Source organism: Labrus bergylta, chromosome 8 (genome assembly GCF_963930695.1).
Source record: "Labrus bergylta chromosome 8, fLabBer1.1, whole genome shotgun sequence".
NCBI classification, from domain to species: Eukaryota; Metazoa; Chordata; class Actinopteri; order Labriformes; family Labridae; genus Labrus; species Labrus bergylta.
The window spans coordinates 27,977,319-27,990,190 of NC_089202.1; the positions used below are offsets into that span (position 1 = coordinate 27,977,319).

The 12,872-nt window shown below is 41.0% G+C and overlaps 1 protein-coding gene across 1 annotated transcript in view; it reads right to left on the reverse strand.

The window, feature by feature from the left end:
• tsnare1 (T-SNARE Domain Containing 1) overlaps positions 1-12,872 on the reverse strand; it is a 156,278-nt gene that overhangs the window by 49,261 nt on the left and 94,145 nt on the right. The gene's annotated exons all lie outside the window — the stretch shown is intronic.

The window sequence follows — 12,872 nt, forward strand, 5'->3', positions numbered from 1 at the left end:
ATGTATAGATCCCTAGTTTTCAAACCAGAACATCGATAGGAACAGAAAACACAACTGCTAATTTCCACATACTCCATGTGTGTCGATATGTGTGACCCTGCTTTCAAAAAGATCAAAGATAACAATCCCCCGGTAACATGCATGGAGGGTTGGTCAGGGGTGGCATGAGTCCCTCGTGAACTATTGACACTTTTTGTTGTCACTATTGGTGCTTTTACATGTCTACAAGACTCCTGAAAGCTTCCTGAAGTTTTTCAGGGTGAGCTGGGTGAGAGATATCCTAGCCAGCCCCCGAGTAAAGTTTTCATATTAAGTTAAAAGGAGCCAATGTAGGAAAGCAGCAAGAAATAATCAGGAAAATGAAAGGTAGTGGGTATGTTTATATTCTGCAGCTGGTGCACAACCATAGACTGTATCTATAGCTGTTGAGGAAATCTGTAGAAACTTGACTTCAAGAAGAAAGAAAGATTCAGGAGACTCAGACGGCTTAAATTGAAGATGTTTACGTATGACTCGCATGGAGAAATTACATTATCAGCAAACATGTGATACAGTATCTTGTCAAGCCAGTTCTGTCAGCCTGTCCATAGGCTTTGTATTATCTTAAAGATGATGCTAAAGTCAGGCACTTATTACTCTATCTAAAACTTGAATGATAACATTTATGATAATGGAGAGAAGACACTAAGTCTACCAAACAATCCAAATATGAGGGGAGACACAAAGTGACCCTGGTTGGCATAGTCGCGGCTAACCCTATCAGCTGTGACTGTGGTCAGGGGCAGGTAATGAGCTAAATGTCTGTACCTCTAAAATAGAAATACAAAAAAATGACATCACACTAGCAACCATTGCAATCTGTGCACTTTATGAAACTGCTTCTTTTTCTTTCCAGTATGTTCCTTTGCTATTTTGTTGACATTATGTTTGTGTTGACTCTCAGGTAGCGAAAGGCAAAAGTTCTCCTTAAAGCGCCATATAGCGACTCTGTTGCTTCGTCTGCCATGTTTGCGAGAATTTTTCACCGCAGGAAATCAAATGTAACACTGATAACTTCAGATACACACAGTAATGTAAATAAGAAGAGCACTAGGGTTTGATAGTACCCTCCAACAATCTCCCTCGACAGAATGCCAAACAAGGCTTAATCATAAAACTAAATAGAAAGGCACAAGTGGGTACAAACAAGACACACAAACAAGTGCCTACGGTGGTTTAAAGAAACACAAAGATGGATTCACTGAGTTGAAAACATTTCAGTTTGAGAAAAATAATGTCGTTTATCCTGAGGCCTCATGAATGTAGCATGATTTAGTGTGCCATACAGACACAGAAAGGACAGAGAGGAGACAGAAATAACAAGAAAAAATCCTCAGTCCCTAATGGGGGCCTGACTCCGCACCCCTTACAATCACTATGCAGATTGCTCATGTTGTGATAATTGCTTTCAGTCTTAATGGACAAATTGCTCCCACTCCTGAATGTCTGTGATCACAGGTTTGCCATGTGTGAAGTGATCTGTCTGACAATCAGTGCCTACAAGACATTCAACTTTAGCTGTTTTCACACATGCATTCCTGAAACCTGAAAGTCTCAGGACAGACTGCCCCTGAGATACTTATTCACACATGTCCCTCACAGTGTGCTATTTTCCCTGTTAGACGGGAGGTGAGACATGATGAAAAAAAGACGCTGCGGAAATCCAAGCTGGCAGGCAAAGCGAGAGACTATAACATTATGATGACATGTTTTTCTGTCCCTTCATATCGATGTTATGTGTGATTGATGTATTTATAATATAAACAAACAAGTGATTGATTCTCACAACCAGAAAAAGAGTACGAAAGTGCTTTATTGCATGCGTGATCATAACCGTAGCACGTCGTATGGGTTAAATCTACTCACACATTGCCTCAATGCTACTTCATGCAGAAGTTTTACTTGGGGGGGCTGGCTGGAAAAGTCCGGGTAAAACCGCCAAAATGATATGATATGTCCAAAACAAATACAATCAAATAAAGACATGGTATCTTCAAACTGGGATCTTCATTTCAGATTGCTTTAATAATTGTTTTCTTGATTAATTAGTAACTGTTCGGTTTATAGCAGTGGTTCTCAACTGGTGGGTCGGGACCCAGAAATGGCTTGCAGAGCCATTTTCATTGGGGTCGCTATTGCGTGCCTGGAAAAAACGGGTGTAAAAAGGTCTGTGGAAGTGCTTATAAAGCACGTTTGTTTTGCTAATTTTCTTGCTTCTGTTACATGTTTTGTACCGTCTGGGGTCCAAACTGCACAATTCTCCAGTAAATGCATCTGATTGGTCGAAAACTATCAATTTGGTTCACCATTTTTCACTGAGGAGTTGGTGGTGAGTCCTGAGGATAGAGGAGTTGAGAACCACCGCTCTATAGAATGCCAGTAAATGGTGAAATGTACAGTGGCCCTGAAGGTTTCACAAAACCCCCAAAATATCTAATGAAACAGAAAAAACACATTTTTTATGATTTGTTTTTTTTGCATTAAGTGAAATGTTTGTTTACATTCAAACGCATTCTTTTTTTTTACATGAATTAAATGTGTTTGCTTTGGTCCTTCAAAGACACTGTAGAATGCCTCAGAAATCTTAGACAATATGTATGTAAGATTGACATTTTGAGAAACTGCTGCCAGTAAACACAAAAGGGTAAAAGATGAATCGGTCTTGTCAGTGCATAAACGATTTCCAAAAGGAAGACCAAATAAATCCACATATAGTTATTTGCTTTGTTGTAAACCTTTACACAAGACCTCAAATGGGCATCTATCTGTGCATATATTTGGAAAAAATGAAAATCTAAAGCACTTTCCACATCCCTCAAATTGACAAAGTCAAAGGATTTGTTGTGTAATCCCAAATGTTGTGTGCTTGGCTTGACTAGCAGTTCAAAGTTTTTGTTCAATTATTTCTCTGTCATGGTACAGTGCAAAGCAGAGCAGCTATGGCTGACCGCAGCTAATTCTCCACAGTCCAAGCTTTGAATCTGCTCTCAATGTTTCAGCTCAAAGCAATATGAAAGCTTATAAAAAAAACCTCTGTCTATCTCCTGCTCACAGGTCCCCTTTCCCTCCATTATGGCTCTGTGCAATCACAGCTGCGTTTGTGTAGCCTAACCCATTGGGCCATCCATCACAGGTGGCAGAGATTGCTGTGGAAGCTGGCGCCTATTCTGCCACTTGGCACAAAGCGTTTGATTGGAGCCAAAATGGCCCCTGGCAAGCCCTGTCACGCCAAATACCTTTTTTTTCTGCATTTATCTTTGGGCAACCCTGTCTATCAAGCTGTAATAGAATAACAAATGTATTTTACCTGGCAAAGCATTGGGCAATCAGGGCTCATTTCATCATAATGATGGCAGTGTGTAACCAATTTAGCAAATAGTGTGTGGAAGTGAATGGGCAGAGGCAACCACTCACACAGGGTGGATGCAGTGATGTGATGGGTTGGGACCTCCGCCCAAGGGCTGAGTGGGTGGCCAGGCTCTGGGCCAACATTGTGGCCTTTTTCATATTTCATGGGCTTTAAATTCTCCTCACGGCCAATCTAGCAGCCACTGGAAACTGGCACTGGGCTGGGAACCAGTACTGGAGATTTTTCTATTATGTTTCCAACAACAGGTTTCCAGCAGGAGGTTTACTTATCAGCAAGGGCAGGTGTATGAGCACAGCCAGAAGATAGCCCTGCTTCAGTTTCTCTGAAAAGGAACATAGTGAAGGTCTTGGAGTAAGAAATAAAGAGTCAAAGCAGTTGCCTTTCAGTTCAGTCAATTTCCGCTCTCAATGAGGTCTGGACGCTGGCAATCATTTCCGTGCAGCATGCATTCACTGATGGCTCAGGCTGTTATGTAAAGTGTCCATATTAACTAATCCCATTCATACACATTCATATGCTGCCAATGAAGCCCAGGGTTAAGTGTCTCGCCCAAGGACACATGTGACATGTGGCTGCAGTAGCTGGGGATCAAATTACCGGCCCTCCGCTTGAGAGATGACCGATTCTACCACTGAGGCACAGCTGCCCCCTGATGCACCCCCATGCCATCACAGATGCAAGCTTTTGAACTGTACACTCATAACAAGCTGGATGGTGTCGCTCCTCTTTAGTCCAGAGAACAGAGCGTCCAGGATTAACAAACAGAAAGTCACACTTCGACTCATCCGCCCGTTTTTACATGAGCCAGAGAAACAGATCTATATACACATTTCCTCTTTGCATGTTAGAGTCTCATCTAGCATTTTAATGTGCAATAATGAACTGTGTTAGTAGACGATGGTTTCTTGGAAGTGATATCCACTACAGAATTGTGTCCTTTTGTGTCACTGATCTTGACCTGTACATGTTTAAAGGTGCACTATCCAGATGTGGTCGTGAAAATTTGTAATTTGGAGAAGTGAAACAATTCTGTGCTATATTTTCTGAACTAAATACACAAACCTTTTTCAAAGGAAAAAAATGGGTCCCTGAATACTGTTTTGGAGCTAAAAAGCTACCAGGAGAGTTACAGTTTCATTTTTGTGGGCCCCTCACCATAACTTCTCGCATATCACTTTATCTTCAAACGGTGTTCCAGGGGCCAAATTTTCCTCTGAGGACAGTTTGTGTATAGAGTTATGAACATATACCACAGAATCTGTACACTTCTCCAACTTTCACATTTCTCTACCAAAACTCCATAGTGCACCTTTAAGTAGTGCTTTTACTAGAAAATATCTTCTTGCTTTCTTTTAACAGACACTTGTATCACTCTCCGTGAGTCTTTACAGTGCTTCAGGTATACAAAGTCTTTTTCTGCATGGCTGATTTTCTTCTCATCTGACAATTCCCCCCCGAGCTGCAGTTTCCTACATAAAAGAAAATAACCTAATAGAAAAGATCAATCTTCATGCTGATGTTCTCAATTGCTTTGGTAGGTCATAAAGATGCATCAGTATTAATTACTTCACAGCTGCAAACTCCTCACAGGAGCTTTAATTAATATAAAAAAAATAGCCAGACACAAATAGAATCCATCAACCACAAAGACTAATTATTCTTAGTTTTTGCAGTTTAACTTGAAGGCAAAGTCCAGAAAGTTATGAAGTCTGATGTCCCATGTTTACGTTTGTACAGTAACTGCTAAAATAGCACTATGAGAATCTGTATATGATGTGTACATTTAGTTGTTAGCATGAGTCTGACACACCGCTACAAACTGATTGCGACTGAACCAAGTGATTTTGATATAAAGTTATGTTGTCGGACATCTCACAGCCTGATTCCATCAGCATGGCTCACCATGGAGCCGATCGCTCCATCCTTTAGTCAATGCTTGTGTTTCCACTGCGGTCCGTCTCCGCTCTGCTATGCTTCAAATATGCACCGGGTCTATTTCCAACAGAGCTCGCTGCAACCATGTGTGAAGCTGAACCGAATGGATGGACCCAAACAGGAAGGGAACGCACAGAGCATCTTGTCAATTTCAAAATAAAACATAATACCAAGACTCCTGATTGTATATCCCATCACTTAATCGACATTAAGTCAAGGCAGCCACCAAATGAACATCAAATCAACCTCGGTAAGTAACCTGATGTTTGGTAAGTTGATTTCTTTATTCCTGTGTGATCTTGTAGTTCTCCCGTGATCTTGTGAACCTGTGATTTCAGCTGCTCATGGCAGAAACGGACCCAGTGGGGTAGGGGGCGCGCCTTAGGACGGAGCAGAACCACGGCCGAGACGGAATGCTGCACACATAGATCCTGTGGAATCTGCCAGTAACTCATTTGATCAACTATATTGTCTTTCTGGTGCTCAGGAAAGTTGTATATAAAAGTTAGCTGTTATTGTTTTAAGTACTTAGACTGCAACAGGACAGCTAATGTCATTAACTGTCAGCTACAGTATTTCAGTGGTCCATCTTCTACTGTGTTGTTAGCTTGAAATAGTGACTACTGGGCTGTTAATGTAAGATGAAGATGTAAATCTTCACTTGATCATGTATAAGAAACAAACATGAAAACATGAACATGTAACCATGCTTAGATTGTAGCACATGTATTTCATGACTTCACAGAAAATTGCATCATTTGGCACATCTAAAGAGCGTGTCATATTTTAGACTGAGTCATATTTTGGCATTTTTTTAAATGCTACTCGTCCCATATACTGTGTTTGTCCACTTTCCCCTCTTCGCCACAAACAAATCTGCAGCAAAATTAGCTGGGAAATGGACCAAGACCAACTGTCCTAGGGGGATTTTGTATGGTTGTTCACAGAACAGCTCCCACTTCAGCCTAAATGAACCGTACCTAATGGGAAAAAAAATGTGCAGAGTTCGTCTGAGCTTCAACAGGTGAGGTGTGAAAATACTTTCAATGGTCTGTTGAGCACTCGTACATAAGGACAAGGGTGTGGATTTTTGAGGAAAAACCAAGGACCCTGACTCAATAATATCAGTGGAATTTGTAACCATTTTTAAATACTGATGCACAGGTCCACCCACGGGGAGGCGCTGAACAAGAAGGCCGAAAGCCGGCTTTATTTTTAGAGACCGCTGAGGTCTTTTAACATCCGAAGGCCTCGTCTGTGCACCTTTTATCAGACTGCTTTGTGCCTTGTTCTTTGGTGTGGTGTGCTGGGCATAGGGGGCTCGCAGAGCAGAACCAACAAGCTAATTAGGAAGGCCAGCTCCATCATTGGGACTGAAATGGAAAAGGAAAACCTTCAGCAGGTGACAGAGGCAAGAATGCTTTCAAAGTCCATTCTGAGAAAATCCTGCACACCCACTCCACACCCTGGACGTGGCCCAACAGAGACCGTTCAGTCACAAACTGATAACCACGAGGTGGGGGACTGAATGTTACAGGAGTCATTTTGTAAGTTTTTTCCTTAACCACCTTAACCCCTTGCTGTTCCTGTAAACTTCGCCTAAAACTCCTCAAAATGAAAGCCCCATGCCCTCAGCCAAAAAAAAACATTACAATGGCCTGGGCCATCAGAACCGAATACCGTGACCAAAAAAAACGAAGTACGTATTGAATAGTGGGCTGACTGTAATGTTGCATCCCTAATATTTACCGATGATTAAACGTTTCCTCAGTGCTGTAAATGATCCCCTCTGCTGCCCTTCTGTTGCTTCCTGTCAATCCTGCTGCTGGTTTGATTGTGTTTGACCAGTGAAAAGAACAAATGTGAGCAAATAAAAGACTTAACAAGGGTGTGTATATTTTCATGAGACCAAAATGTCAGACTGCGATTCAGACATCTCTTCCATCTGACACTGGGGCCACCTCAGAGACGGCAGAAACACAATTAAACCGGAGGCCAAGACACACAAAAAAGTCACAAAAAACAAGCCTGCCGGCGGCATCTGATTGACACCTCACTCAGCAGTGCTGCATGCCTCACTTTACTCCAGTCATAAGAATCTGTCTGATAGTAGCTGATAGAAACACTTCTGGGAGATACTGCAGCTCGATTCCAAAGCTGTGCAACATGCAGATTGTTTGATAGAGGATGAACAAAACAGGAAAAAAAACTGACTTCTTGTTTTTCCCCTTTAACGCTCATGTCTGCAGAAGAGTGCTCTGTTCATCTATAAGAAAAATAAATCAGTAGCAGCATCAATGAGCATCCCCTGTGTGATTATTTTATTCTTTTTTTTTTTCTGCCTTTAACCACACTTTCTTTATTAAAGGGAACAGTTTGATACCTGAAAGCTATCAGCGCAATGCAGAAGATTTACAATCCCGGATATGACAGCGAGCTGCAGGGATTAGAGACAGGGACACATGTGGTGCACTTTTCAGTTTTATAAAAGCCAGCAGCAGACATGCTAACATGTCATTCAGTCTTACACTGCAGAGTGGTGATGAGACAAACTGCCGTGTTGTGCCTGCAGAGGGAAGTGTGGCACAGCAGAGCGCTCCCATCAGCCTCTTTAAGGTGAACCAGCTTCAGTATTAAGCTGATTAAGTATGCGAGTCAGCCTCAAAGAAGGGAAGCTGCTGATAGACAGCATGACCCCTGAAGAGGCGTCTGGGAGATTTAAGGCATTTTCACACCTTGTACGCTCCGAGAACTTACTTGGAACTCTTGAAGTGCTCTCTCCCACTTAGTTTGCTTCTTTAGGCCAAATGAGAGCACAGAAATCAGAGCGAGACCTCTGTGAGAAAGGAGTCTGTCACTACAGACCTAAACCAGACTGACACCTTGTCTGGACTTTGAGCATGAACCGACCAGGAGCAAACTAAAGAGAGTCCTCGGAGCCATACGCTGTCTGTTCATTCAACCACTTTCATTCACATAACATAAGAGTGAAGGGAGCTGTGTTTCACATCTCACATTAGATTTTTATCCAGGTTTGTTATCCTGTCTTTAGGTCCTTATGATCAGGGGTGTCACAAGGATTTCTGGGCGCCATGAAAAGTTATCACATTGGGGCCCCTGCACCAGAGCCTCAGTTAACCCTGCAATACAGTTCCATAAATGAGCCATTAAAAGCTTTGAATTAAGGTGATTAAAATGTTCCTTCTTTGAAACTTTTCAACACCACAGATTCTTTTGTTGATTATTCAAAGTACTGAATAAGTCTTTCTCATAATAAGCCGCATTCAGAAGGCATGAGTAAAAAAACGTTGCCAATGTATTAGTGCAATTTAGACAGCGCAGGAGTGTTGTGGTATCCAAACAGATATCAGTTTACATTTGAGTTTTACTTTACTGTCCCTATTCAAAATTCTGACACATCATAACTACTTAAAATAACTCTACCTTAGTGTTTCAGCCTTAAAAACTGCTGTTAAAATAAAGCACTAACGATGAATGAAACTATGTAACTTATGCATCTTTTGGCATTCAAATAATTTTTAAGCATCTAAAAGATATATAGATTTTAAAAAAATATCTGCAAATTATTTCAGGCTTAAGAAAGAATGGTGAATGGACTTGAGCTTGTATAGTTCTTCTTTTCTAGTCTTCTGACTAGTCAAAGCACTTTTACACCACACATCACATCTACACATTCACACACTGATGGTAGAGGTTGCTATGTAGTGAGACAATCAGAAGTATTGCTGCTGGAGCAGGGGATTGAACCCTTGACCTTCTGGTTGAGAGACAACAACTCTATCAATTGAGCCACACCCCTAAGAAGAGTTAAGTATAATTTATCAGGCCAATTTTACCTTTATTATGACAGTTATGACTCAGAGAGAAATACATCTAAACAAAAAATAAATATTTATTTCAGGCCCAATAAGATCCGCCTTCTCTATTGGGGTCCTAGGTAGCCGACCCCACTCCCTCCACACCGTTATGCCGATGCTCAAGATCTTCTTAAAGCTACAACAGATAGACCATGGTTTTGTCCAGAACATCACCACTGTTTTACTTTGTTATTATCATAGCTTTTGAATTGAAGAAGAATGTTAAGAGTAGAAAATAGCAGCGATCTGGCCGTCAATGACTTTTTTCAAGCTGGAATAAAGGTCTACTTTTTCCTACTTCTACTATCAATTTGACTCAGCAAAGGTTGAAGAAGGCTGTTTTCTATACAAATCACTTTGTTCAGGAGTCTTTGACAAATTACAGCTGCCGACTGTGCTAAAGTGCTGTTAACTATGGAGTTTGTGTTCTCCTGCATGGACAAACTCCATGTGATTATTTAAAAGTCCAACAAAACATTGTTGTCATTATTATAGGATCTATAATGTTACTTAATTTATCAGCACATATCAGTGAACACATATACCTTTACCATTATGACGTCAACAGGCCTATTATACCATCCAAAATATAAATCTATCAACCTCCAGTGTTGAAAAATTAAGTCAAGCATAAGTGTAAAAAAAAAAGAAACTGCAGTTCCTGGAGTGTCCACTTGGGGGTGGCTGCAAAAGCCCCAGAAATCACATACACACACATTCTAAAATGCTAATTTTTACAGCAGACATAGACATGTTTACAACCTGGTTCAAAACAAGATGTTTGGTCTGAATGGCTCACATCTTTATCGGCGCATACTGCACAGGGGTGAATGGTTGTATGATTCAGTCATTTTGATTTTATGAAGGATAAGAATCATGCATACTTAGGGGCGTGGCTGCCCTGACTGACGGACTGGTGCGATGAAGCTGTTTATCAAGAGGCTTAAGACCCGCCTTAGCTCAGGCTCTTTGCCTGGTGTGAGGATATCTGAAAGTTAGATTGAAAAAGGCATTCAAGCATGGCAACCACCATCATTTGGCTTTAAAGTGCACTTCATAAATCGATGGGTGACATAACTGAGCTTACGTCCATGTTTTATAAAGTCTGTGTGTTACACTTAATTTCTGATGTTTATCTCTAACTGGTGCTGTGTATGAGATAATGGGTTGAATAAAGTCCTTCTCAACGATGACAATGTGCAAACAAATACAAACAGTGGAAAACTGTGCTGCATTGTGTTCCTTCACAATAGATTTTTGTTCATCAGGTGTAGCTATGTTTACCGAACAAATGCAATGACTCATGTTAATTGTGCTTTTAGTGTTCGGTGATGTAACCACTATACAAAGGAATACAAGTTAATATTTGCAGTCAACACTTGTCATTTCAAGTCCCTTCTGTTCTCAGTGCATAACGACAAGGCTGCAACCTGCAAGGGGGAACGATTTCTTTACAATACGCTGAACACCTCAGTGTAACTATATGCTCACATCATCCCTGAATATAGAGCAGTGTGGAGCCTCAGATTAACTGAATGAAACATTTTCATTAAAAATATCCAGACATTTGATAACACAGTAAGACTGCAAAACAGAGCAAAATAGAAGATTCAAGTGAGCACAGTATTTAGAATAAGAGCGACATCCTCACAACAGAGTCAAAATGAAACACTGCAACTGCAAGAGCTCTGTCGTGAGTAGACAGGCCTCTCGATCACCTCCAACCTCCCGCTACATAAAGAAGCCCCCGTGATGTAGACCATGATTTCACGGCATTACATGCTGTCTGTGTTGTGAAATCCCTTCAGCATATTGCATATAAAAGTTACCTCAGCTTACCTGCATCTCATTGCACTTCTCGACGTAGTTTTTCCTGTGCTTCAGAGAGAAGAAAGAGAGCGGCTGGCTTTGCTTTTTTAATTGAAAGAGGATCATCAAAACATGACTTTCTAACTTGTTTCAATTGAAGAACACAAACTTAATTAACCTCCTTTACTGCAGGTGCTGGGTAATCTCTCTGCCCACAGAGACATGGGCAGACCTCTAAACTCTATTTGGTCTGGTAATGTTCTGCATACTTTTTATATTACAGTTGTCTTCTTCAATCTAAATTAATTTAAACATCATTTTAAACTGAACTAGACAGGTGCCGACTTTGAGCCGGAAAATTATTTTACATCAGTTCAGATTCAACAGAGTAGTTATGGGCATTTCAATACTGCAGTATTGATACTACAGTACTTGCTGCATTTGGTATTGATTACTCTAAAAATATATTGTTACCAAATGAGTACTTCAAACAATGCTTTTTAAAAAAACAGTTTTCTGCCATTTTCTGTCAGTGTTGTGCCGAGACAGATCGTTTTTTGCGTGCCCATGTCACATGACTGTGGAGACCAATCAAACATGAGATATGAGTCCTCAGTGTCACCCACAAGAACCACACCCATAAAGACACACAACACTTCCAAATCAGTTCTGAATCAAAAGTGAGTCAGGATGACAGAAAGAAAATGCAGCTTCGGGTTGTGTTTAGGCTCAATTATGCTCAATGTCTGATACTTGTACATTTTGGCCGTACACCACGTTCATTTTGTACGTATTTCATGCTATGCTTATTACCTTGACTGTGTTTTCAATTCTAAGAAATACAAGTGGTTGGGAATTGGTTCTGAATGATCTGACACTGAACGGCTATTTCCATAAGAGGGGCCTTCAGTGAAGACACTTGAGACCATCCCATGAACAAATCATAGGCGGACCCTCTTTGTATAAAAATATGTATTCATTTGGCAGGTACTTCGTCCAGAGCCACATACAAATGAGGTGAGAGTCAAGGTGGAGCTGACAAGTGCTGCAACACTTGATTTCATGGTCTTACGACAGTAGAGCCACGAGTTTTTCATGTGTTTGAGGTCATAAAAGTGGATGGACTTCATTTCTGCACAGACACAAAACATTTTCATTACGTAATTTTACCGTATCAATAATAAACCTAAAACCAACAGCCTGTTGACAATACAAAAGCACCAACTTGTTTTTTTTGGATTTTATCCAAAAAACACAAGTCCATTAACTTGACCGAGGTTGAGTGCAGCTACTAATATTAATACTGATTAGAACACCCGTTCATAGCGCACAGACATTCCTGGTACACACAAGTCTTTGCGAGCCAGCTTGGAGTGTTGCAAGTTTTCAGTGACCCCGTGCCCCTCCACCTCTCTGTCGCCAGAGAGAGAGGTCTCCCTCATGTTGGTTTGCATCTTCTGAATCGCACCCCCCGTCACTTACTGTCTTCATTTACTGAGGTACATGAGGGCATGCAATGGTCAAGTTACGGTTAGAGCGCCCTCTGCTGGATCAAACTCTAAAACTACTTCAGGCAGTTCGTATGTAAACTTCTCCTGCAAGTTGGAATGAATATATGAATTCAGAATAAGAATTGACAGCCCTAATATGTGCATAGGAACTTTTTTCTGAGTTTGTGACTCAACTTGTTTTCGAGACACACACACACACACACAAACACACCGGTCCACGATCACCAGCAGGTGTTCAACTGGGTTTAACTCTGGTGACTCTGAAGGTTATTCATCATTCTCACATTGCATAACTTAAAGCTAACTTACACCGGCAGTCCCTTGTTGTGA